Here is a 22,520-nt window from a genome sequence, read left to right as displayed (position 1 = left end):
GTAGCGAAGATCTGGAAACAGCCCATGTGTCCATCAGAGGATGAGTGGATTAAAAAGCAGTGGTACATATATACAATGGGATACTATGAGGCCATGAAAAAGAAGGAAATATTACCTTTTGCAATAATATGGAGGGACCTGGAAACTATAATATTATGTTGAGTGAAATAAGCCAAGCAGAGAAACAAAAATACCATATGACCTCACTCATTTTACGAATCTAAGGAATAATGAGAACTGAGGAACAGAATTGAGAGAGACGAGGGATCAAAGGGACCAGAGGAATAGAGGACAGGCTGAGGGGATTATAGGATGGGATAAACCTGAAGGGAAGGGGGGAGGGTGCTGTAGGGAGTGGGGCAAGGGAGATGTTGAGGGTAATGGGGGAAAGGAGTATGCATTCGGAGTGACCCTAGAATCTATGTAAACAAAATTAATTAAAAAAAATTAAAAAGCCCATCTGTGCTTAGCCTCTTGAACTGAATGAAATGAAGAGGTTTCAAATAACTTCGTATATTTCTCGTTAGAACTTGTACAAAGATCAATTCATACTTTTAAAGATATTATAATCTTCCAGGAAAATGCTTAACACTTTATTACATACAGGTCAGATTTACTATTTTGTTGTATCCAGGTTTTTGCTAATATGAGTTTCAAGTGTTCTGAGGTAGCTTTGCTCATGTGTATGTTTGGTTCTACTTCAAAATTAACTTCAGGCTTTCATGTCTACATTGTCTGTATTTTCCTGCTCTGGAAGATCTTCCAAGATTATGTTACAAAAAGTCTTCTTTTAACCTAACAGTGCTTCATTTTTGAACTGCAATTTTACCAGCACATGAATTTTTATATAAAATCAGATTCCTCAAATAACAATGACCTTATTGTGTAAATAGAGTTAAAAAATCCTGAGAAAAACAGATGTTAACCCTGAATTGAAAAGTACCTTCAATCATAACATGGGCAGCAAGTCCTAATTAACTGCACATGTACAGGAAACATTACAAGTCCACAAAATTTAAAAGTAGAGATATTACATTTTACACAATACATTGCTCAAGATAAGTTCCAAATCAAAGAACCATTGTCAAACAACCAGTATGTATTTTGTCATGTTATAACAGCCTGTATGAAATTTCAGATAACTAAACCATATAGATGAACCCAGATATAACCTAGCACTGAAATGAAGTGTTTCTCTATACTTTCTGTTATCCTGCCATTAATATCAAAGTATATATCATACTAAGCTCCAGAAGATAATCTAACATAATGTGAACTCATTAGTCTTTTTCTTTTTATTTCAGAAGTGTCAGAATACCATTCCGGTCACATAGAAAGCAATACCTTTTCACTGGGTACATAACAAAACATACCTACTCAAAAACTACAGCAATTTTCTTGGAAAATACTACACTGTAAACAAATATGCTTTGAGTGACGTGTATAATGAGTTATTGAAATGCATTGTCAATAGTCATCAAGTTGTTTCTTTCACATTTTACAGATGGAATTCAAAACGTTCAGCTCCATTCCTATCAGAAACAGTGCCATGTTCTTATTTGGAAGCCAATTTATACATTCAACCCATACATGATTTTGCTCCTTACTAAATGAACAGCTTTTGGAAGGGATCATTGCAGGTAAGACGTGCGTCTATATTAGTAATATAGTGAACAGATCATCAGTGTCCCTTCCATTAGAATGCAGAGCAAACTTAAAATATCTTTAAAACTTTCTGTAGGATTTAGGACTGTCTATAACCACAGTATACAAACGTTCCATAGTGACCATAGATATCAACCCCCTTTTTTTTTTTTTAAATAAATTTTTATTAATGGTAATGGGATGACATTAATAAATCAGGGTACATATATTCAAAGAAAACATGTCTAGGTTATTTTGTCATCAAATTATGTTGCAAACCCCTCGCCCAAAGTCAGATTGTCCTCCGTCACCTTCTATCTAGTTCTCTGTGCCCCTCCCCCTCCCCCTAACTCTCTCCCTCCCTCCCTCCCATGTCCTCCCTCCCCCCCCACCCTTGGTAACCACCACACTCTTGTCCATGTCTCTTAGTCTCATTTTTATGTTCCACCAATGTATGGAATCATGTAGTTCTTGTTTTTTTCTGATTTACTTATTTCACTCCTTATAATGTTATCAAGATCCCACCATTTTGCTGTAAATGATCCGATGTCATCATTTCTTATGGCTGAGTAGTATTCCATAGTGTATATGTGCCACATCTTCTTTATCCAGTCTTCTATTGAAGGGCTTTTTGGTTGTTTCCATGTCTTGGCCACTGTGAACAGTGCTGCAATGAACATGGGGCTACATGTGTCTTCACGTATCAATGTTTCTGAGGTTTTGGGGTATATACCCAGTAGAGGGATTGCTGGGTCATAAGGTAGTTCTATTTGCAGTTTTTTGAGGAACCACCATACTTTCCTCCATAATGGTTGTACTACTTTACAGTCCCACCAACAGTGAATGAGGGTTCCTTTTTCTCCACAGCCTCTCCAACATTTGCTATTACCCGTCTTGTTGATAATAGCTAATCTAACAGGAGTGAGGTGGTATCTCATTGTAGTTTTGATTTGCATTTCTCTAATAACTAATGAAGCTGAGCATCTTTTCATATATCTGTTGGCCATTTGTATCTCTTCCTGGGAGAAGTGTCTGTTCATGTCCTCTTCCCATTTTTTTATTGGATTGTTTGTTTGTTTGTTGTTGAGTTTTATGAGTTCTTTGTAAATTTTGGATATTAGGCCCTTATCTGAGCTGTCGTTTGAAAATATCAGTTCCCATATAGTTGGCTGTCTGTTTATTTTGATATCAGTTTCTCTTGCTGAGCAAAAACTTTTAATTCTGATGTAGTCCCATTCATTTATCTTTGCCTTCACTTCTCTTGCCATTGGAGTCAAGTTCATAAAATGTTCTTTAAAACCCAGGTCCATGATTTTAGTACCTATGTCTTCTTCTATGTACTTTATTGTTTCAGATCTTATATTTAGGTCTTTGATCCATTTTGAATTAATTTTAGTACACGGGGACAGGCTGTAGTCGAGTTTCATTCTTTTGCATGTGGCTTTCCAGTTTTCCCAACACCATTTGTTGAAGAGGCTTTCTTTTCTCCATTGTGTGTTGTTGGCCCCTTTATCAAAGATTATTTGACCATATATATGTGGTTTTATTTCTGGGCTTTCTATTCTGTTCCATTGGTCTGAGTGTCTATTTTTCTGCCAATACCATGCTGTTTTGATTATCGTGGCCCTATAATATAGTTTAAAGTCAGGTATTGTAATGCCCCCAGCTTCATTCTTTTTCCTTAGGATTGTTTTGGCTATTCGGGGTTTTTTATAGTTCCATATAAATCTGATGATTTTTTGTTCCATTTCTTTAAAAAATCTCATAGGGATTTTGATGGGAATTGCATTAAATTTGTATATTGCTTTGGGTAATATGGCCATTTTGATTATATTTATTCTTCCTATCCAAGAACAAGGAATATTTTTCCATCTCATTGTATCTTTTTCGATTTCCCTTAACAATGCTTTGTAATTTTCATTATATAGGTCCTTTACGTTCTTTGTTATGTTTATTCCTAGGTATTTTATTTTTTTTGTTGCAATCGTGAAGGGGATTATTTTTTTGAGTTCGTTTTCTAATATTTCATTGTTGGCATATAGAAAGGCTATGGACTTTTGTATGTTAATTTTGTATTCTGCGACCTTACTGTATTGGTTTATTGTTTCTAATAATCTTTTTGTGGAGTCCTTCAGGTTTCGATGTATAGGATCATATCATCAGCAAAAAGTGATAGCTTTACTTCTTCTTTTCCGATATGGATGCCTTTTATTTCTTTGTCTTGTCTGATTGCTCTGGACAGAACTTCTAGCACCACGTTGAATAAGAGTGGAGAGAGTGGGCAACCCTGTCTTGTTCCTGATTTAAGGTAGAAAGTCCTCAGTTTTATGCCGTTTAATAGGATGTTGGCTGATGGTTTATCATATATGGCCTTTATCATGTTGAGATATTTTCCTTCTATACCCATTTTGTTGAGAGTCTTAAACATAAAATTGTGTTGTATTTTATCAAAAGCCTTTTCTGCATCTATTGATAAGATCATGTGGTTTTTGTTCTTTGTTTTGTTGATATGGTGTATTACGTTAACCGTTTTGCGTATGTTGAACCATCCTTGAGATTCTGGGATGAATCCCACTTGATCATGATGTATTATTTTTTTAATATGTTGTTGTATTCGGTTTGCCAGTATTTTGTTTAGTATTTTAGCATCTGTATTCATTAGAGATATTGGTCTGTAGTTTTCTTTCTTTGTTCCATCCTTGCCAGGTTTTGGTATGAGGGTTATGTTGGCCTCATAAAATGTGTTTGGAAGTATTGCTTCTTCTTCAATTTTTTGGAAGACTTTGAGTAGAATAGGAACCAAGTCTTCTTTGAATGTTTGATAGAATTCACTAGTATAACCGTCTGGGCCTGGACTTTTATTTTTGGGGAGATTTTTAATAGTTTTTTCTATTTCCTCCCTGCTGATTGGTCTGTTTAGGCTTTCTGCTTCTTCATGACTCAGTCTAGGAAGGTTGTATTGTTCTAGGAATTTATCCATTTCTTCTAGATTGTTGTATATGGTGGCATATAATTTTTCATAGTATTCTACAATAATTCTTTGTATATCTATGATGTCTGTGGTGATCTCTCCTCTTTCATTTTGGATTTTATTTATTTGAGTCCTGTGTCTTTTTTCCTTGGTAAGTCTTGCCAAGGGTTTGTCAATTTTGTTGATCTTTTCAAAGAACCAGCTCCTTGTTTTATTGATTTTTTCTATAGTTTTTCTGTTCTCTATTTCATTTATTTCTGCTCTGATTTTTATTATCTCCTTTCTTCGGCTGGTTTTGGGTTGTCTTTGTTCTTCTTTTTCTAGTTCCTTAAGGTGTGAAGTTAAGTGGTTTACTTCGGCTCTCTCTTGTTTGTTCATATAGGCCTGAAGTGATATGAACTTTCCTCTTATTACTGCTTTTGCTGCATCCCAGAGATTCTGATATGTCGTATTTTCATTTTCATTTGTCTGTATATATCTTTTGATTTCTGTGCTTATTTCTTCTTTGACCCATTCATTTTTTAGAAGTATGTTGTTTAGTTTCCACATTTTTGTGGGTTTTTCCCCCTCTTTTTTGCAGTTGAATTCTAGTTTCAAGGCTTTATGATCAGAAAATATGCTTGGTACAATTTCAATTTTTCTAAATTTGCTGATATTGTCTTTGTGGCCCAACATATGGTCAATTCTTGAGAATGTTCCATGTACACTAGAGAAAAATGTATACTCTGTCGCTTTGGGATGAAGTGTCCTGTAGATGTCTATCATATCCAGGTGTTCTAGTATTTCGTTTAAGGCCACTATATCTTTATTGATTCTCTGTTTGGATGACCGATCTAGAGCCGTCAGCGGTGTATTGAGGTCTCCAAGTATGATTGTATTTTTGTTAGTTTTTGTTTTAAGGTCAATAAGTAGCTGTCTTATATATTTTGGTGCTCCTTGGTTTGGTGCATATATATTAAGGATTGTTATGTCTTCTTGATTCAACTTCCCCTTAATCATTATGAAATGACCATTTTTGTCTCTGAGTACTTTTTCTGTCTTGTAGTCAGCATTATTAGATATGAGTATTGCTACGCCTGCTTTTTTTTGGGTGTTGTTTGCTTGGAGTATTGTTTTCCAGCCTTTCACTTTGAATTTGTTTTTATCCTTGTTGCTTAGATGTGTTTCTTGTAGGCAGCATATAGTTGGATTTTCTTTTTTAATCCATTCTGCTACTCTTTTTATTGGTAAGTTTAATCCATTTACATTTAGTGTAATTATTGACACTTGTGGGTTCCCTACTGCCATTTTATATATTGCTTTCTGTTAGTTTTGTATCTAGTTTGATTCTTCTCTTTTGTTTTTTTATCATTTGTTTTTGTTTGTTTGTGTTCCATACTTCTTTCCTCTGTTGCTACCTTTTTTAAGTCAAGTGTTTTTGTGGTGGTTTTTTTAAGGGTGGTTACCATTAAGTAATGAAAAGGGTACCTACCATATTCATTGTAGTACCCTATCTTATAAGTATTTCTGCACTTCATCATCCTTTGCTACTGTTAATCTCCATCCTCTCCCCCCTTTTTTTCCTTTGTTGTCACAGTTTAAGTTTGGTTTTATTGTGTTCTTGGTGGAGCTGTTACTTGTGGTGTTGTTTTCTTTTGTTCTTTGAATCTGGTTGGAAAACCCCCTTTAGTATTTCCTGGAGTGGGGGCTTTCTGTTGATAAATTCTCTCATCTTTTCTGTATTTGTGAATGTTTTTATATCTCCTTCATACTTGAAGGATAGCTTTGATGGGTATAGTATTCGTGGCTGAAAGTTCCTCTCTTTCAGGGCTTTAAATATTGGGGTCCACTCTCTTCTAGCTTGTAGAGTTTCTGCTGAGAAATCTGATGATAATCTAATAGGCCTTCCTTTATATGTTGTACTCTTCTTTTCCCTGGCTGCCTTGAGAATTTTTTCTTTGTCATTGGTTTGTGTCATCTTTATTATGATGTGCCTTGGAGTGGGTTTGTTGGGGTTAAGAAAACTTGGTGTTCTGTTTGCTTCTTGAATTTGAGGCTTTAGTTCCTTCCACAGGTTTGGGAAGTTCTCGTCTATTATTTGTTTGAGTATATTCTCCATTCCATTTTCTTTCTCTTCTCCCTCTGATATACATATTATTCTTATGTTATTCTTTCTGATGGAGTCAGACAATTCCTGTAGGGCTTTCTCGTTTTTTATTATTTTTGAGTCTCTTTCTTCTTCTCTCTGTTGTGCCTCAAGTTGTTTGTCTTCTATTTCACTAATCCTATCTTCAATCTGGGCTGTTCTGTTAGCTAAGCTTGTTACCTCGTTTTTCAGCTCTTGAATTGAGTTTTTCATTTCTGTTTGATTTGTTTTTATAGTTTCAATTTCCTTGGTAATATATTCTTTGTGTTCATTGAGTTGTTTTCTGATCTCCCTATATTGCCTTTCTGTGTTTTCTTGTATCTCTCTGAATATTTTTAAGATTTCTATTTTAAATTCTCTGTCATTTAGCTCCAAGGCTTCCAATATGTTAAGTCTTTTCTCCATAGATTTTTCCACATCTATTTGTGTTACCTCTCTTTCTTTTGTATCCATAATATTCGATTTCCTCTTTCTTATAGGCATCTGAGGGTGGTCTTATTGATAGCACTAATTAGAATTAATAAAGAGTAAAAAGTAAAAAAAAAAAAAAAAAAAAAAAAAAGGTAAAACACCCCACAAAAAAAAACCAGTAATAATTTATTATTTCCCCCTTTTTTTTCTCTCTTCTCTTTCCCTCCTCTCCCCTCCTCAGGGAAATATCGTGCCTATAATGGAGGGCCTGATTTGGGGTGAAGAGTTCAAGGGGCAAAAAAAAGGAAGTAGGGGCCTACTAAATGCAAAAAAAAAAAAAAAAAAAAGGAAGAAAATCTTAAACAAGCATAAGATGATTTGCTTGTAAGTGATAGTCAACTAAGAGATATAATGAGAGGGATAAGAGGGAGCCAGAAAAAAGGACCAAAAAAAAATAATAAAGAAGAAAAAATAAAAATAATAAGTAAAAATCTGTTGTATTAAGTGGAGCGAAGACTAAATACAATGGAGACCTTGGGTTGGGAGGACCCAAAATGCCACGAAAATAAACAAGAAAAAATAAAAAAAAATAAAAACAAAAGCAAAAAAGAGAAATAAAGCCAAAAAAAAGCCTTGAGTCCCAAATTAACTTATTTGTTCGTGATTGAGGATTATATGGGATGAAAGTAAAATGAGAAAAGAAAAAACGAATAGAAAGGAAAAAATAAGAAAAAGAACAACGAAGGAAGAAATAAAATAGGAAGAGAAAAAAACAAAATAAAGCAAGACAAAAAAAAACAAAAGAGGAGAGAGTGAGAGTTAAGTGTTTTGGAGTATAACCTTAAAGGAGGGTGAGGATAAAGAAGAAAAATAAAATGCAACACTCATGGGTAGTGCAGTTCAAGAAAGGGGAAGCATGAGATGGGCAGAGAATAGAAGGACCGAGGTGGAGGATATAAAGGCAAAAAGATAGCAGAAACAACAACAACAACAACAAAATTAGTGGATCAAGTTGTAAAGTCTGTGGGTTTTTCTTGATTTCGAGAGGTTAACTTCTTCCTTTTTCTTTTCTCTCCCTCTTCCTGGTCGGTGACTCTGTACCCCAGGCTCTGCCCCTGTGTCACTCTTAGGTAGGGATTTGCAGTTGATGGGATTCTATGGCAATGTCATATAATTGGCTTTAGTCTTGCTGGAAGTAAAGGCTTGTTGGCGTTTGCAGGGTCCAACGATGAGAGAGTTTGCTTTCCTGGATTCTCTCTCCTAGTCCCCCCTTTCTGAATTAGCAGCCTGGTGATCCAGCTATAAGGCTGCAACTGCTTCTGCCTGGGGAGTAAGAGGCTCAAAGAGCTGGGAAATCCCCACTCTATCCCCACTCAGTGCAAGGCTTTGGGAATGGCTCTGACAATCAGGGCCTCCAGTGTAATCAGGCGGGGGTGGGAGTCAATTGTTGTCAAGGTGACTGTTCAGCGCCTATCATTTAGTTGGACCTCTCAACCCAGGCTTTCCACACTTTGTAGCCTGTTTTTGCAGGGAAGAAGAGGCACTAGTCTCTGCTTACGACTAGTGTAGTATAGACCTTATTATCTGCCAAGTCCTTCTTGTTAGCGTTTATCCCTGAATATGGAGGCTCTATCAATCAGAAGTTGCCCCCGCCCCTTTAGCGAGAGGCACTAAAAAATATCATGCCTCTTGTCTTGGATCGCTGAACTGAGAGAGATCTTATCAAATAGAACTGAGGGTGCGCAGATTTCATGGGTTAAGCTAATTTCAGTGATTGGGATGCAGCTGTGCTTCCGAAGGTATTTTAGGCTGCCTGCACGCGCCCCTCCCCCAACGCTTGATTGTTAGCTTGAATGGCTGGGTGAGGTGCCCCGCCCACGGAGAGAATCTCCCAAGCCTCTCCCGCTCGCCCCGCCGCTGGCGGCTGGACCGCACCAGGCGCAGGATAATGGAGCCCCCTGGGTGTGCGGGCCAGCAGGGCGCCCTGGGCTGCCCTGGGCGCGTGGAATGCCCAAGGCACGCGCGCCAATGGGGCGCTCCGGGCACCGGTGGCCGGCGACTCCCACTCGCAGTGTGCGGGCCGCTGGGAACGTCAGTGGTGCTCAACCGGACCGGGCGCGCGCGCGGCTGCTCGGGGTGGCGGTTCGCGGCTCGCGGCTCGCGGGGGCTCGCGGTGGCTCGCGGTGGTGGCTCGCGTCGGCCACTCGCGGCGGCTCGCGGTTCTCAAGTATATGGGCTGACTCACCACAGGCGCACTTCCTTGCGGTTTGAAAGAACGTCCCTGTGGTAGATTCCTCCACACCCTCGTCTCTCAGATTCAAGTGATAACAGTCCTTTCGCTATCAGTTTGTGTGGAACTCCGGAATCCTCCGAGGATAAATTTTTCTGTTTCTAGTTGATAAATTTGTTGTGATTTAGGGGAGAGCTGTCGGACGCGCTGCTCACGGCGCCATTTCCGTGACGTCACTCCAACCCCTTTTTTAAATTCTTGACAAATACCAGCAGAATTACCACTCAAATTTATTGTAGTATTTACTAGAGTTATACAGTTGTCTGCTCTTCAGGAGAAGCAGTGCATGGCAATACTTTGATATTCATTAGGAATTGAGATTGTACTCAGATTTGTTACATGGTAATGTACATACATCATCTGTGCTTAGCCTTTCGAACTGAATTAAATGGTGAGGTTTTAAATAACTGTTCGTATAATTCTCCTAAGAACTTGTACAAAGATCAGTTCAGGTAGAGATTTGCAGTTGATGTGTTTTTATGGTGATGTCATATACTAGGCCTCAGTCTTGTTGGTAGTCGGGGCTCGTTAGCATTTGCAGGTTCCAACAATGGGAGAGTCCATTTTCCTGGATCCGCTTTTCCCGGATCCGCTCTCCTAGTCTCTCCTTCCTGAATCAGTAGCCTGATGATCCATCTATGAGGTTGCCGATGCCACTGCCTGGAGGTTAAAAGGCTCAAATTGCTGGCAGATCCCTACTCTATCCCCACTCAGTGCAGGGTTCTGGGTAAGGCTCTGTCAGAGCCACCAGGGTAACTAGGCGGGGCTGGGAGCCAATTGCTCTCAAGGTGACTTTCTATGAGCCTCTGGGCGTGTCCAGTATGCCTCAGCACTCTGTGGGACCACTTTCCCCAGGCTTTTTGCATTTTGTAACCTGTATTGGCTGGGAAGAAGATGCCCTAGTCGCTGCCTGCAGAATAGGAGATCTTAAAAGCTGCCAAGTCCCTCTTTTTAGTGCACAGCCCTGAGTATGAAAACTGCCAATCAGAGCCATCAGCTGAAGTAGGTAGGGGGATGTGTTGACTTGTGTTCAGTTCCTTAGGTATATCTAGTTAAATTTGCCTTAGCGTTCCTTCTTCCTTGTTAAAAAGCCTACAGCCTAACCTAACTTCTGCAGTGTTCTCTGAGGTTTGTTCCATAGGAATGTTTTCTTCACCGTGTATCGGCTGACAGGAAGTTGCCCCTGCCCTTACATGCAGAGGAAGAGGCACTAAAAATATCTCGTTTCTTGTCTTAGATTGCTGATCTCAGAGACCTTGTAAACTAGAGCTGCTCAAGCCAGTTAGGCAGTTAGACTGTGGGTTAAGCTAATTTTAGCGATTGGATCAGTAGATTTGCTCCAGAGACAGTCTGCAAGCTGCCTGCACGCCCCTCCTTCTAGCGCTTCCATATTTTTTCTTTCCCGGGGTGTTAGCTTGAATGGCTGGTTGAGGCGCCCCTCCCACCTGGAGTTTGGGTGTAGGGAAGTTTGCTTTCACACACTCCCCGCTCGCTGTTGCTGGGGGAGCAGGGACCACAGCGAGTCTCTGGTCGCAGCCCACGCAGAAGCCTCTGACCCTGCCTCTCTGTCTGGGAACATAGGCACCCATGCCCGGGGCATCAAAGTCAGGAGGAACCTCTTGCACACTGTATTCGCTCGCCAACCAGGATATGGGGGTAATGGCGCCTGCTGCTCGCCCACCTTTGCTGGGCTCCGGCACCAGTGTTAGCTCACATGGGCTGGGCCGCCGCGGGCACACTTTTCTTGGCTTGAACGTCTGTGCCCCAGCCTGGCTCCCTCCATGCTGCCAGCGCCCACTCTCTCTCAGTTCCAAGTGAAAGCAGCCCTTGCTCAAGTTAGTGAGGAAGGCGGAGTCTTCTGTTCTCCGTCATTTCCTTCAGGGTTGAATATATATTTAGCCAACTTTTTGCCCAACCATACCTTCTTGTTCAGTGTGTGGGACTTCCAGACACTCCAGAGATAGATTTTTCTGTCTCTGGTTGTAGAACTTGTTGAAATTTAGGGGACAGGTATCGGGAGCGCTCCTCACGACGCCATTTCACTGACGTCACCTCAGAGTTATATGACTATAGTCTCATCTTATACAATGTCCCCACTTTATTTATAAAAAAATGAGAGGCACAGAGAGGCTAAATGCTTTACCTATGGTCACATTAAGCAGAGTAATGATCTGTGTTGCATCCACTGGGTACGAGAACAAACGTCAGAGACTTTCAGGAGTTTAGATGTTACTTTATTGGTCAGTTTAACCTGCGCAGGGGCAAACTCCCAAGATGTCTGGAGACACCGTACTCACAAGGAGCTGCAAACGAGAGTTGCACCTGGCGCTTACAGCTAGGTCCTTATATATCCTAAGTGAGCAAGCATTATACAGAAGCAGATGTGGCAGTTTAGCTATTCACTAGGGAGGTCGCACTCAGCATAGCAACAGGGGCCGGGGTTAGCTTAGTGGCGAATTTCAAATATAAACTTCTTTGTTCTCAGCTTCACAGGGGCCCTCTGTGGAGAGCCTGCACCTCGCTTCTAATGTGTTGCAGGGCCTGTAAGGACTTGAGGAAATTATGATTAGAAATCTCTAGTTCCCCTCTGGTCAATCGAGGTACAAGGGGCACAGTTTGCCCAAATAAGATTTCATAAGGGGTCTATTGAGATAGGGGGTACATCTGGTTCTAAAAAGGGCAAAAGGGAGGAGCTCAACCCAGTTTTTGCTGGTCTCCCCTCTCAGCTTAATTAGAGTTTCCTTCAGAGTCTTGTTCATTCTTTCTACCTGTCCTGAACTTTTGGGCCTATAAATGCAATGCAATTTCTAATTAATACCTAACTTAGTGGCTAATTCTTGGGATATCCTGGATATGAATGCAGGTCCGAGGTAGCTTCCTCACACTCTCCTTTGTCCTTGGCAGCTATGAGGATGTCATCCACATACTGGAGCAGTATGATCGACGGATGGGAGGAGCAGAAAGCCTGCAGATCTTTGCTGAGGGCTTCATTAAAAATGGTAGGGGAATTCTTAAACCCTTGTGGTAGTCTGGTCCAAGTGAACTGCCCCACCAGTCTATTATCTGGGTCATTTCATTCAAAGGCAAAGATCTCTTGGCTCTTAGGCGCCAGGGGAATACAAAAGAAGGCATCCTTCAAATCCAGGACTGAATAATAGGTATGGGTTGGGGGCAATGAGCTCAGTAAGGTATACAGGTTGGGCACCGTGGGATGAATAGACTCTACCTGTGCATTCACCTTCCACAAGTCCTGGACCAGATGATAGTCTTGGCTCCCTGGTTTCTGGACGGGAAGCAACGGGGTGTTCCAGGCTGATTGGCACCTTCGAAGGATGCCTGCCTCCAGCAGGCATTGCAAGTGCCGGGCAATTCCCTGTCTAGCTCGGGCTGGGACCGGGTACTGCCTGATTCTAACCGGTCTAGCAGTGCTAAGCAGTTGCACCAGGACAGGCGGTTGGTGAGTGGCCAAACCTGGGGGGTTGGTTTTTGCCTAAACCTCAGGTACCCAGGCACGCAGGGTGTCTGGAACCCCTTCCTCGGCCTCCTTACCTTCTAGGACGGTGGCAAATAAGTGTTCTTCAGACAATGGGACAGTTACTTCCATGCTGACCTCTGCCTCTTTGTTCCCCATAGGGCTTTCCTCCCGTCGGAAGGTTATGGTGGCCTGAAGTTTCTGCAATAAGTCCCTTCCAAGCAGTGGGTAAGGGCAGTCTGGAATGATTAGGAAAGAGTGGGTGATGGTGCCTCGACCTAAGTCAGTAATTCTTGCGGTGGCCCATGGGTAGGCTTCTGCTTTGCCCGTTGCCCTTATTATCTTAGTAGTTGCCTTCTGCATCTGGCCCTGTGGTTTCTTTAGGACTGAATAGGTGGCTCCCGTGTTGACTAGGAAGTCTAATGGTTTTCCTTAGACTGTTAAGGTGACCATGGGCTCCTGGGAGCCCACGGGAATGGAGCCCTGGCCCCATCAGTCTAAGGTTTGGAGCAATACCTCTGGGGCTTGTTTTGGTCTCTGGCTGTCAGCCCTCAACTTTGGGCACTCTCTCTTCTAGTGTCCTTTCTCCTTGCAATAGGCGCATTGATCCTTGTCTATTCGCTGTCCTTGGCCCTTCCTCTGTCTCCCTTTTCCTTTAGGGGGAGGTTTCTGAGCAGCAATCAGAATTTTGGCAACTTCCTTCACCCTGCCAACCTCCGGATCATTCCTATTGACATACACCTTCTGGGCTATCTCTAATAGCTTGCTTCTATTTTCTCCTTCAAATCCTTCTATCTTCTGAAGCTTTTTCCTAATATCTGAAGCAGCCTGAGTTACAAAGGCTATATTTACTAGACTTCTGTTCTCTTCTGCCTCAGGATCTGGAGGGGTATATACTCTATAAGCCTCTATGAGTCTTTCTAGAAAGGCTGCTGGGGATTCCTCTCTTCCCTGGATGACTTTACTAACCTTACTGAAGTTGGTTGGCTTTCTAGCTGCTGCCTTGAGCCCCCTCAACAGAGCCCGGCGATACTGGAGGAGTGCGTCCCTTACCCCAGCGGTATTAGGGTTCCAGGTAGGAGGTTGAGACGGGAGAACTTCTTTTATTTCCCTTCTTCCCTCCCAAGTTTCCCTTTCTTCTCCCAATACTGCCTTAGCAGCTTCTCTTATTATTCTCTCCCTTTCTTCTGAAGTGAAGAGGGTTTGTAAAATCCCATGTGGGCTGATGGGTCCTAAAAATGGTCTCAAGGAGAGATATTAGTCCCTGAGGTTTCTCGAAAAATGGGGGATTCTGATGAGGTGAGGAGGTGCCTGTGGGCCAGCATCTGGTGCCGGTGGCGCCTCCCGGGGAAGGAGGCAAAATGGCTGCGCCTCCCGGAGAAGGTCAAAAGTGCCCTCTGTGGGCCATCCCACATTAAATGTAGGCCATTCCAGCTGGTTCAAGGTCCGGAGGAAACCTGGACTTGGCTGCGGACCTCCGTACCCCTGAGCCCTCTTCTGGAAATCAGAAAAATTCTTCAACAGGCACGCGAGTGGGGATCCCGGCACAGACTCCTGTTGTCCCATCCTAGATGACTCAGGAATAATGAGAAAGGGTAGGTTACAGGCAACACACACTATTAACACAAGGAACACACTTGTCTCTCTCACACTCAACTCAGTCATTCGAGCTCAGACAAAACGCAGCACAGTGCAGCGCAAAAAGGATTCCTAATGTGACCAGTCACTCCTAAAGTTAACAAATCCAAATATCCAAATTTCAGAGAGTGGTGTCCCACTTCTGAAAGCCCTGGGTAGGTTACCGGCAGCGTCCCACCTACTACCTCAGGATTGTGTGCTGCGGAGCCCAAAAGCCAAACCAAATGATCCTCCGTGAATACTTACTCAGCTCGAGCTGTCCTTCCGGTCTCCGACCGAAAACTCTGCTGAGGGAGAATCCCGGGCGAGCCCCCCAAAATGTCGCATCCACCAGGTATGAGAACAAACGTCGGAGACTTCCAGGAGTTTAGATTTTACTTTATTGGCCAGTTTAACCTGCACAGGGGTGAACTCCCAAGATGTCCGGAGACACTGTACTCGCAAGGAGCTGCAAACGAGAGTCGCGCCTGGCGCTTACAGCTAGGTCCTTATATATCCTAAGTGAGCAAGGATTTTACAGAAGCAGATGTGGCAGTTAGCTGTTCACTAGGGAGGTCGCACGCAACATAGCAACAGGGGCCGAAGCATAGCAACAGGGGTTGGGTTTAGCTTAGTGGCGAATTTCAAACATAAACTTCTTTATTCTCAGCCTCACAGGGTCCCTATCAGCACTCCCTATTCCTGCTCCTTCAATAGTTACACTCTGGCAGCCACAGCACGCCTCCCCAAATCTAACAATCTGAACCCAGGAAGTCTGGTTTGAAACATCTGGGCTCCAACCATGACACCAATCTTATGGCCTCAAATTTTTTATGTGCCCCTAAATGTGAGACTTGCCCGGGGCTCTTTTCAGCACCTTCTCTATTGCCTGCAGTCCAGTAATTTTGGAGCCAGGATTCCAACAAAGTCCCAGTAAATGAAAATAAGTGGGGGGGGGGCATCAGAGTTGGCATACAAGTGTTTTTCGGGCTTCCAGGCGATGTAAGTCACAGTCAGAGGCCCAGATGCAGAGCTTTGACAAAATCATCAGCTTCAAGCCCCACTAAACAGCCCTGGAATCTGGATCATCTGCCAGGCTATGGACTCACAATCCAAAGTGGAATTCATCTGGTCCCAGATGTCCTCCCATGGACACCAAGGCTCACATTCACCACCTTTATCCTCCCTGAAGACAAAAGTATCTTCTGTGGGCCACACATCATGGCACCTAGACACTTAAAGCCTTTCCCGCGATTCTTTGTGAGGCTCCCCTTCACCTTTACTCTTCCCTATGGGGTATTTTAGAAAGACAGCCCTTGCTGGAGGAAGATGGATGAGATAGTTACACCAGTAACAGTATAAGAACAGTCCTATTGTGAACAGGTGATGGAGGTTGCAGAGGGGCTCAACTTCAGAGGCATCCAGGAGTCATGAGTGACTGAGCTGACTGATGTGGGATGAGCTTGAAAGCAGGCCTGCCTCAACCCTTCTCCAAAACTGAATGAAAGGGAAAAATGTTTTGCAGGCTACAAGACCCGAGCTTCTCTGGAGAAGCACCAGTCATTCACCACTCACCACTCACCACACACACACACACACACACACACACACTCTGTTAGCCCCTGCGGCCACCTCAGCCATGGGCAGGCCTTCCAGAACCGCCAACAGCCACTGCTCCAGACTTGCTTCCAGAGTCCCATGGATCAACTATCCATGCCTGAGCAAGAAAGTTCCTAGTCAGCTCTAGTCACATCACGGGGTCTCCCTCCACTTCCTTCTGCAATCACACTCACCTGCTTCTGCCCCAGAAGTACACTTGGTTGGATTTATCCAGCAGACATGCATGCTCTACATCCAGCTTCAGCAGATGAATCTGCAGCTCCCTGGTCCATGATGGGCAGCCACGGTCTCATGTAGTCACAGGTGCAGGGCAGCAGGGGCAACAGCCCAGCCTGGTTCTCACCAACAGCTCAGACTCCTGCACCACTGTCTGGGCCCAGAAAGGCTCTCCAGGCTGCACTCAGCATGGCACCCAGGACTGCAGTTCTGTCTGTGCCCAGGTCTTCATGCTGCGCACAGCACCAAAAACATCTCTGAGAGCCATGCATCCCAGCAGCCATTCACCTTGCTGCCTGCCTAGTTGGGCATTTTCACTGGCCAGCACATGTGGGAGATGAGACCTGGCTGAGCAGAAGATGGGGACACGTGTCCAGGGGCTGGCCTGGAGTAGAAAGGAGGGGGACGCTCATGTCTTAGAAATGCCGTGTAGCTTCATCTGGTGCTCATGGCTGCAGAGGTCCCCGTCTGAGTCTGGGGTGCACTGCTGCTCAGGGTTGTGGACCTGACTCCAAGGCCAGAGCACAGCTGCTGCAGGAAGCCACTAAAACCAAAGCTAAACCAGGACCCTGGGCGCAATCTGCTAAAACCTACCTGGCTGATTAGGCAACATGACAAACTCGAGATCCTTGCAGAGGGTTCCTGGCCAGACAGCCACTGCCTTACCTGTAAGATGGGAAAAGTGCCACCTTCCTAAGCACAGTGCCAGAAGATATCCATTCCAGAGCTTCTCTGAGTGGGAGTCTTGGCTAAAGTCCTACCAGATTTAGGAGAACTCTCAGCTGTCTAGAGTGGGGCAACTTCCCTGTCCCCCTTTTTGACTCAGCAAGCTCAGCCTCCCACAATGTAGGCCTGAGAGATTTAAGTGCCTTCTACATCAGGGTAGGGCTGGAATATGAACCCCTTCAACTCTAAACTTCTAGTGTCAGGTATATTATCCCACATAATGTTGTTATGGGGAATTGTCCCCATTTGACAGAAAAAGTAACCCAGAGAAACTAACCCTACACAATCATACAGCTTAGAACTGAGAGGGGCAGAAAGTAAACTCCAGGCCCACTGACTGCATACACTACTGTTCCTGCCAGTGAGCAATGGGGAGAAGGTAATGTGGGTACAGCCAGCTCCAGAGTTCACATTTGCTTCTGCAGCTAACACGGCCTTGTGTCCTCAGCTAATTCACTTAAATTAAGTCTCTGAGTTCAGCTCAGTTCTTCAGTTTTACAAAGGCGGGGGTAGGAAAAGGGGATGTTTGTACTTATCTTGTGGAATTATTTGGAATAGATGCACATAAAGGTTTCGAGGGCTGGCACACCATACTAGTTTACTACATTCAGTACTTTGAGTTGATAAATATGACCATGGATACTTACTGTGTTTTCAGGGCCTTCTATAAACACAGTATCAACTGAACCCATCTAGTCATTTATTCATTCCACAGGCATTTATTGATCCTTTACTCTGTGCCATAGAGGGGGGCTTTCTAACTCCAGGAGCTCACACATCAATGAGGAGACAGAGGCAGTCTAGTGCTCAGACAGCAATCAATGCACTTTCTCAGTACAGCACTGAAGTTAGAATTTCACAGGCATTTTTAAGCCTTTGAGGTCAGATTCTGGGTCTCTCCTGAGATTAAAGTTCCTTGACTCCTATGTTCCTAACCCGTTTTGTGTCTATTTCCAACTCAAGGAGGCCACTGACTTTGACCTTGACCCTGTGCCCTGTGCCCCCTCAGGCAGCTTCTTCCAATGGACAGTCTTGATTGAGAGAGAACAGGCGGGAGCACAAAGCAGCTTCCCAGGAAGTAGTAGCCAGCCCAGGACCAGGTTGACACCAGCCAGCAGAAAAGTATGGAAGTGCTGCGCCTTGTGTGAGGTGCCTATTGGCTGCCACAATGCCTTAAGGCCAATTCCCCATGTGACAGTAGTGCTTACCTCTGTACCTAGGGCCCCTGCTGTGGCTGAACAGTCCTGGTTTCTTGTAACCAGTCCCAAGCCCTACGCTGTGCCACTTGGATGGCTACGTGGAGGTACATCCGGTGAGTGTATGTCCACTGCAGAAATAAAGAAGAGGGTCTGGGACAGGAACTACCTGTCACCCCCAATCTTGCTCACCACCACTTGCAGGGCTGCTGCCTGTTGGGAAGCAGCTGGAAGAGGCAGGCGCCTCTGCGGTGGTACCTCCCATTGAGCCAATGAGCTTGGCCAGCACCTAGGAACCTAAACCAATTTGTGTATTAGTTAGTTTTCTAGGCTTAACCCCAAGCCTCCAACAGGATTAAGCAGCGACTCAGGGGCACAAGGTGAAGAATCCACGCAATTTCTTTGTGTATGTGACTTACCTGTGCAATCATCCCGCCCAAATCCTACTCCAGAGAGTGACTCATGACCAACCTTCCTGCAGACCACAGACAGGGCTCAACTTTGAGTTCCACACACTTATATTAGACATTCTGGGGCAGTTCTGCTGGCGGACTTAGACAAGGTTTACTGCTGGTGAGGCTCCTGGATGTGTTCTCAATGCTGGAACTCGGCTGAATTAGGAGGTGCCTTCTCTTGTCCCAGATGTCTACAGTAGTACAGGCAAAGCCCTGCTGCGTGAGCCTGGAGGCAGTGCTGGCAGAGCAGGCATGTGATGAGCATGGCCCCTGACTGAAGACAAAGGATATTAAAGTGCTGCTGGGGAGTAGAGGCCAGAGGGCTGGGAGGTGTAGGTCCTAGTGGCCAGAGCTGCATATCCTAGTTCCTTGTGCTGTAATGCACACTGCATGCATGAGACATCCCTTGTTCTCCATCTTGGTTCGTTTTTATGAGCCCATATTCCACTGATTTTCCCAGAAAAGCCACAGCTGCCCTCACGACAAGGCCCACCTTCCTGCTTGCTGTACTGACAAGGATCTGTGCCATCTGGCTTTATATTAGAATGCAAGCAGGTCTCTCATGGGCCTCCATTATGTTCAACACCACCACGGTGTTCTGGTGCTACAGCACTGAGTTGGGGCTCAGAAGCAGAGCCTGCAGGAACTCTAGCCAGTGTGTGGTCTGTGGGAAACAGGGTAGTGTGAACACTGAGAAACAGGCTGAAGCCTGGCAGGGGCACACCCACCCACCCTGGACTTCCCCTACCACCTACTACCACTGGCGAGTGAGTCCTGGCCCACCTCCACTCCCTCACAGAGTAGAGGGACTGACCACTTGGGATGTAGCTGCACAGAGAAAGTGAGCATGGTCAGGCCCCAGCAGCCACCTAGCACAGCAGCTAATTGTCTTCCCACTGTACAGCACCAGCAGCTGCAGCCAGTCATTGCCCTTGGCTTCAAAGACTGGTCTCATACCTGTGACCAGATAATGAAGGGCATGAGGTCACCTGGGGAAAAGCCCATCCGGGGCTCATGGCCAAGTTACACATGCACTCTGTGGCTGTGTGACAGATCAGCTTATGGTCCTTGAACATGTAGACCTCAATCTAGGGCACAGCCTTTGTTTTCAGAATCTCCTGCCTGCAGAACCAAGGGTGGCAGTGTTGGCACCATCTAGAGCCTCCAAAGTCGTATTCTCATTCAACCCAGCCCTGGGCTGAGAATCTCCCTGGGCAATATCCAAACACACTCTTGCACTAGGTGTGAGCTCGAATGGTTTTGAGACTTACGACCAGGCCTGAGAGATGACATAAATCCATGGAAAATAGTCAACTAGAACTTTGCAGACAATGCTGGTGTTGATGGTGATGCTAACACCTACAATTTGAGCACTTCCCCTTACCCAGCACTTAGACTGACTTCATCTTCCACACAGCCCTGTGCTGAAGGTCCAAGTGTGGCTATCATGAGCACTTTGTGGATGAGAAAACCAAGGCTGAGGCGTGAGTTTGTAGTGAATGTCACAATTAGTAGTAATAGCTAATGTGCATTTATTGGGCACATGTCTGAGAGCCAGGCACCTTTGTACTAAGTACTTTTACATGTATTTTCTCATTTAATTCTCACCACAATTACATGAGGTATGTACTACAACCATCCTATTTCACAGAGGGGAAAACTGAGGTATGGAGAGACTAAGTAATTTGCTTGAGGTTACACACCAGTAACCAGAGAATCCAGGATTCAAACATAGCCGTATGACTCTAGAACTTGCACTATTATGGTTAAGTAAATCGTTCTCATGGAATGGTCCCTCAGCTGAATGATACAGACTCAGAGCAATGACCAAAAAGTGCTTTTCAAACAGTAAAGTATTTCAGTGGGAATAACCTAAACCTTAATACCCTGCCCAGGCCTCACATCTCAAGAAACCTTATTGGAGCCTCTCACTGATCCCTGCCAGGGTCATTCAAGCCATGAGCACCTCGAGGTTTTTAAGAACTGAGCAGTTGGGGTGCAACAGAGAGAAGGGACTACTTCACTGATCTGCAAAAGGCACTCCACTAGTCGAGACTACACATCCTAGGCACCACTATCCCCACTGATTCTGCAGGTGGCAGTCCATGCAAACAGAAGGCTGCCGTCTCTATTTCAGGGCTCAACAAAGCCATTTCCCGTTGGTCCTAAGAAGCAGCCACAGCCCAGATCAGAGGCCGCCAGAACCCAGTGATGGGTGGAAGAGGACAGGGCTGGAGTAGGAAGACATACACCCTCTTCCCAGGAAACATCATCTCTGGCTTAGAGGTCATGGTGAGCTTGGCAACAACCTGGGCTGCCTTTGTTTGCCCCACTTCAGAGTCTTCAGGGCCAGTGGAAGCAGAGCCAATGGGTACAAGCCACTTGGTGATCAAGACGTGCCCAGGAGCCTAAGTTCCTGGCACCATGATTGTGCCACCTTCATTTTCTCCCCTCTCCCCAGGATTGCTGATCAGGGAGGCACAGACCCTTGTCACCTGAGGTTTTCCATTAAGCTACCAAAACACTTTGTGAAGCATCATGTACAGGCAAGACATGGGCTGTGCTTGGCACTGAGTCTAAGGAAGTCAATGACACAGAAAGAACTCTAGATCTTAACAGAAAGCCACCTCCTTCAGCATCACTCATCAGAAAGACATTTCCCCTGGTTATTAATAATGCTTTTTTGTTCCACATCTAACACTGATTGCTGTTGTAGAAGACACTGAGTCATGTTTTATAAACCATCAAAGAGGAACCAGTACACCAGCTCATCTAGTCCCCTTTCTGAACAACCACAGTGCTGTGGTCTTTTGTCTTTTCTGGCAAATCCAGGAAAACCATGCAGGGAGAAGCTGAATGTGGTAGGTGGGTTTTTGCCACATACCAGGGCTCTGGCAGGGAAACAGTCCACTTCTGGGCTCAGTAAATGAAGGCAACCAAGCAGTGGTTTCTCTGCTTTAAGAGACTCAGAAAACCTAGACAAGCTCCCACTGGAGTTACAGTGGAAACCTCGAGGCTTGTGATTCAGGTTCAACTGGACAGCAACCCTCTGCAGAAATTTATCTGCTCATGGCTCTGATATTGACATATGTGGTAGGTGGCCTCATTGTTAAACATGAGTGCAAAATCATGGTGCTTCATCCTGGTGTAGAATAGATGATGAGCATGGAGTTACAGGGCTCAACTACAACTATGGAAACATGGGGAGATGGGTAAACAAAACTGCTGTGACCAGCACAGGGAAGTGAAGACCTGAGTGGGGGCGATGGAGGATAAAAGAAAAACAAAGACATAGAGTTTGGGCAAGGTGGGACATTGTGCTCTGATGGAGACACAATGACACCGAACCAGGAAAACCCATTTATTTTATATGCTTAAACAAGAGGCTATTGTGCTAGGGGAGTAGAGCTGATAACTATGTAACACTCTGTCCTACAAGCATATGAGGACATCCTCAGTCTGTGGTACCACTGTGGGCCTGCTGCCGTGCTTTATGTGTCAATATCATGAACAGCCTTTAAGTTGTTTAAGTGACTTTGCCCTGCCAGGTCACTCAAGGATGAGCAGGTCCCTTCCTCTGCTCCCAGCTGCACATAGGCCAGAAGAATTCAGAGGCAGGGTTCTTTCCAGAGAACCACAGGTTAGGCCTCATGTCATAATGGACAGAGACACTCTCCATCAACAGGTAGGTAGGCTAAGATTCAGTGACCCTACCAAACTATGAAAAACTAAAAAGCAATGAAGATCTGCATGTTAGTAAGCCTGGAAAAAAATTAT

The 22,520-nt window shown here is 44.3% G+C and overlaps 1 protein-coding gene across 1 annotated transcript in view; it reads left to right on the top strand.

Moving 5' to 3' along the window:
• The window catches only part of LOC136330708 (uncharacterized), a 62,222-nt gene that overhangs the window by 13,548 nt on the left and 26,154 nt on the right, over positions 1-22,520 (top strand). The window contains exons 9-12 of the mRNA XM_066267917.1: positions 1,505-1,640; positions 12,346-12,440; positions 13,075-13,141; positions 13,909-13,988. The gene's annotated coding sequence lies outside the window, so the exon portion shown is untranslated. The remainder of the gene's footprint in view (positions 1-1,504; positions 1,641-12,345; positions 12,441-13,074; positions 13,142-13,908; positions 13,989-22,520) is intronic.

Source organism: Saccopteryx bilineata, chromosome 3, assembly GCF_036850765.1.
Source record: "Saccopteryx bilineata isolate mSacBil1 chromosome 3, mSacBil1_pri_phased_curated, whole genome shotgun sequence".
In the NCBI taxonomy this organism is placed as follows: Eukaryota; Metazoa; Chordata; class Mammalia; order Chiroptera; family Emballonuridae; genus Saccopteryx; species Saccopteryx bilineata.
Note: the sequence above shows the minus strand (reverse complement) of the source record. Positions and strands in the feature narration are given on the sequence as shown.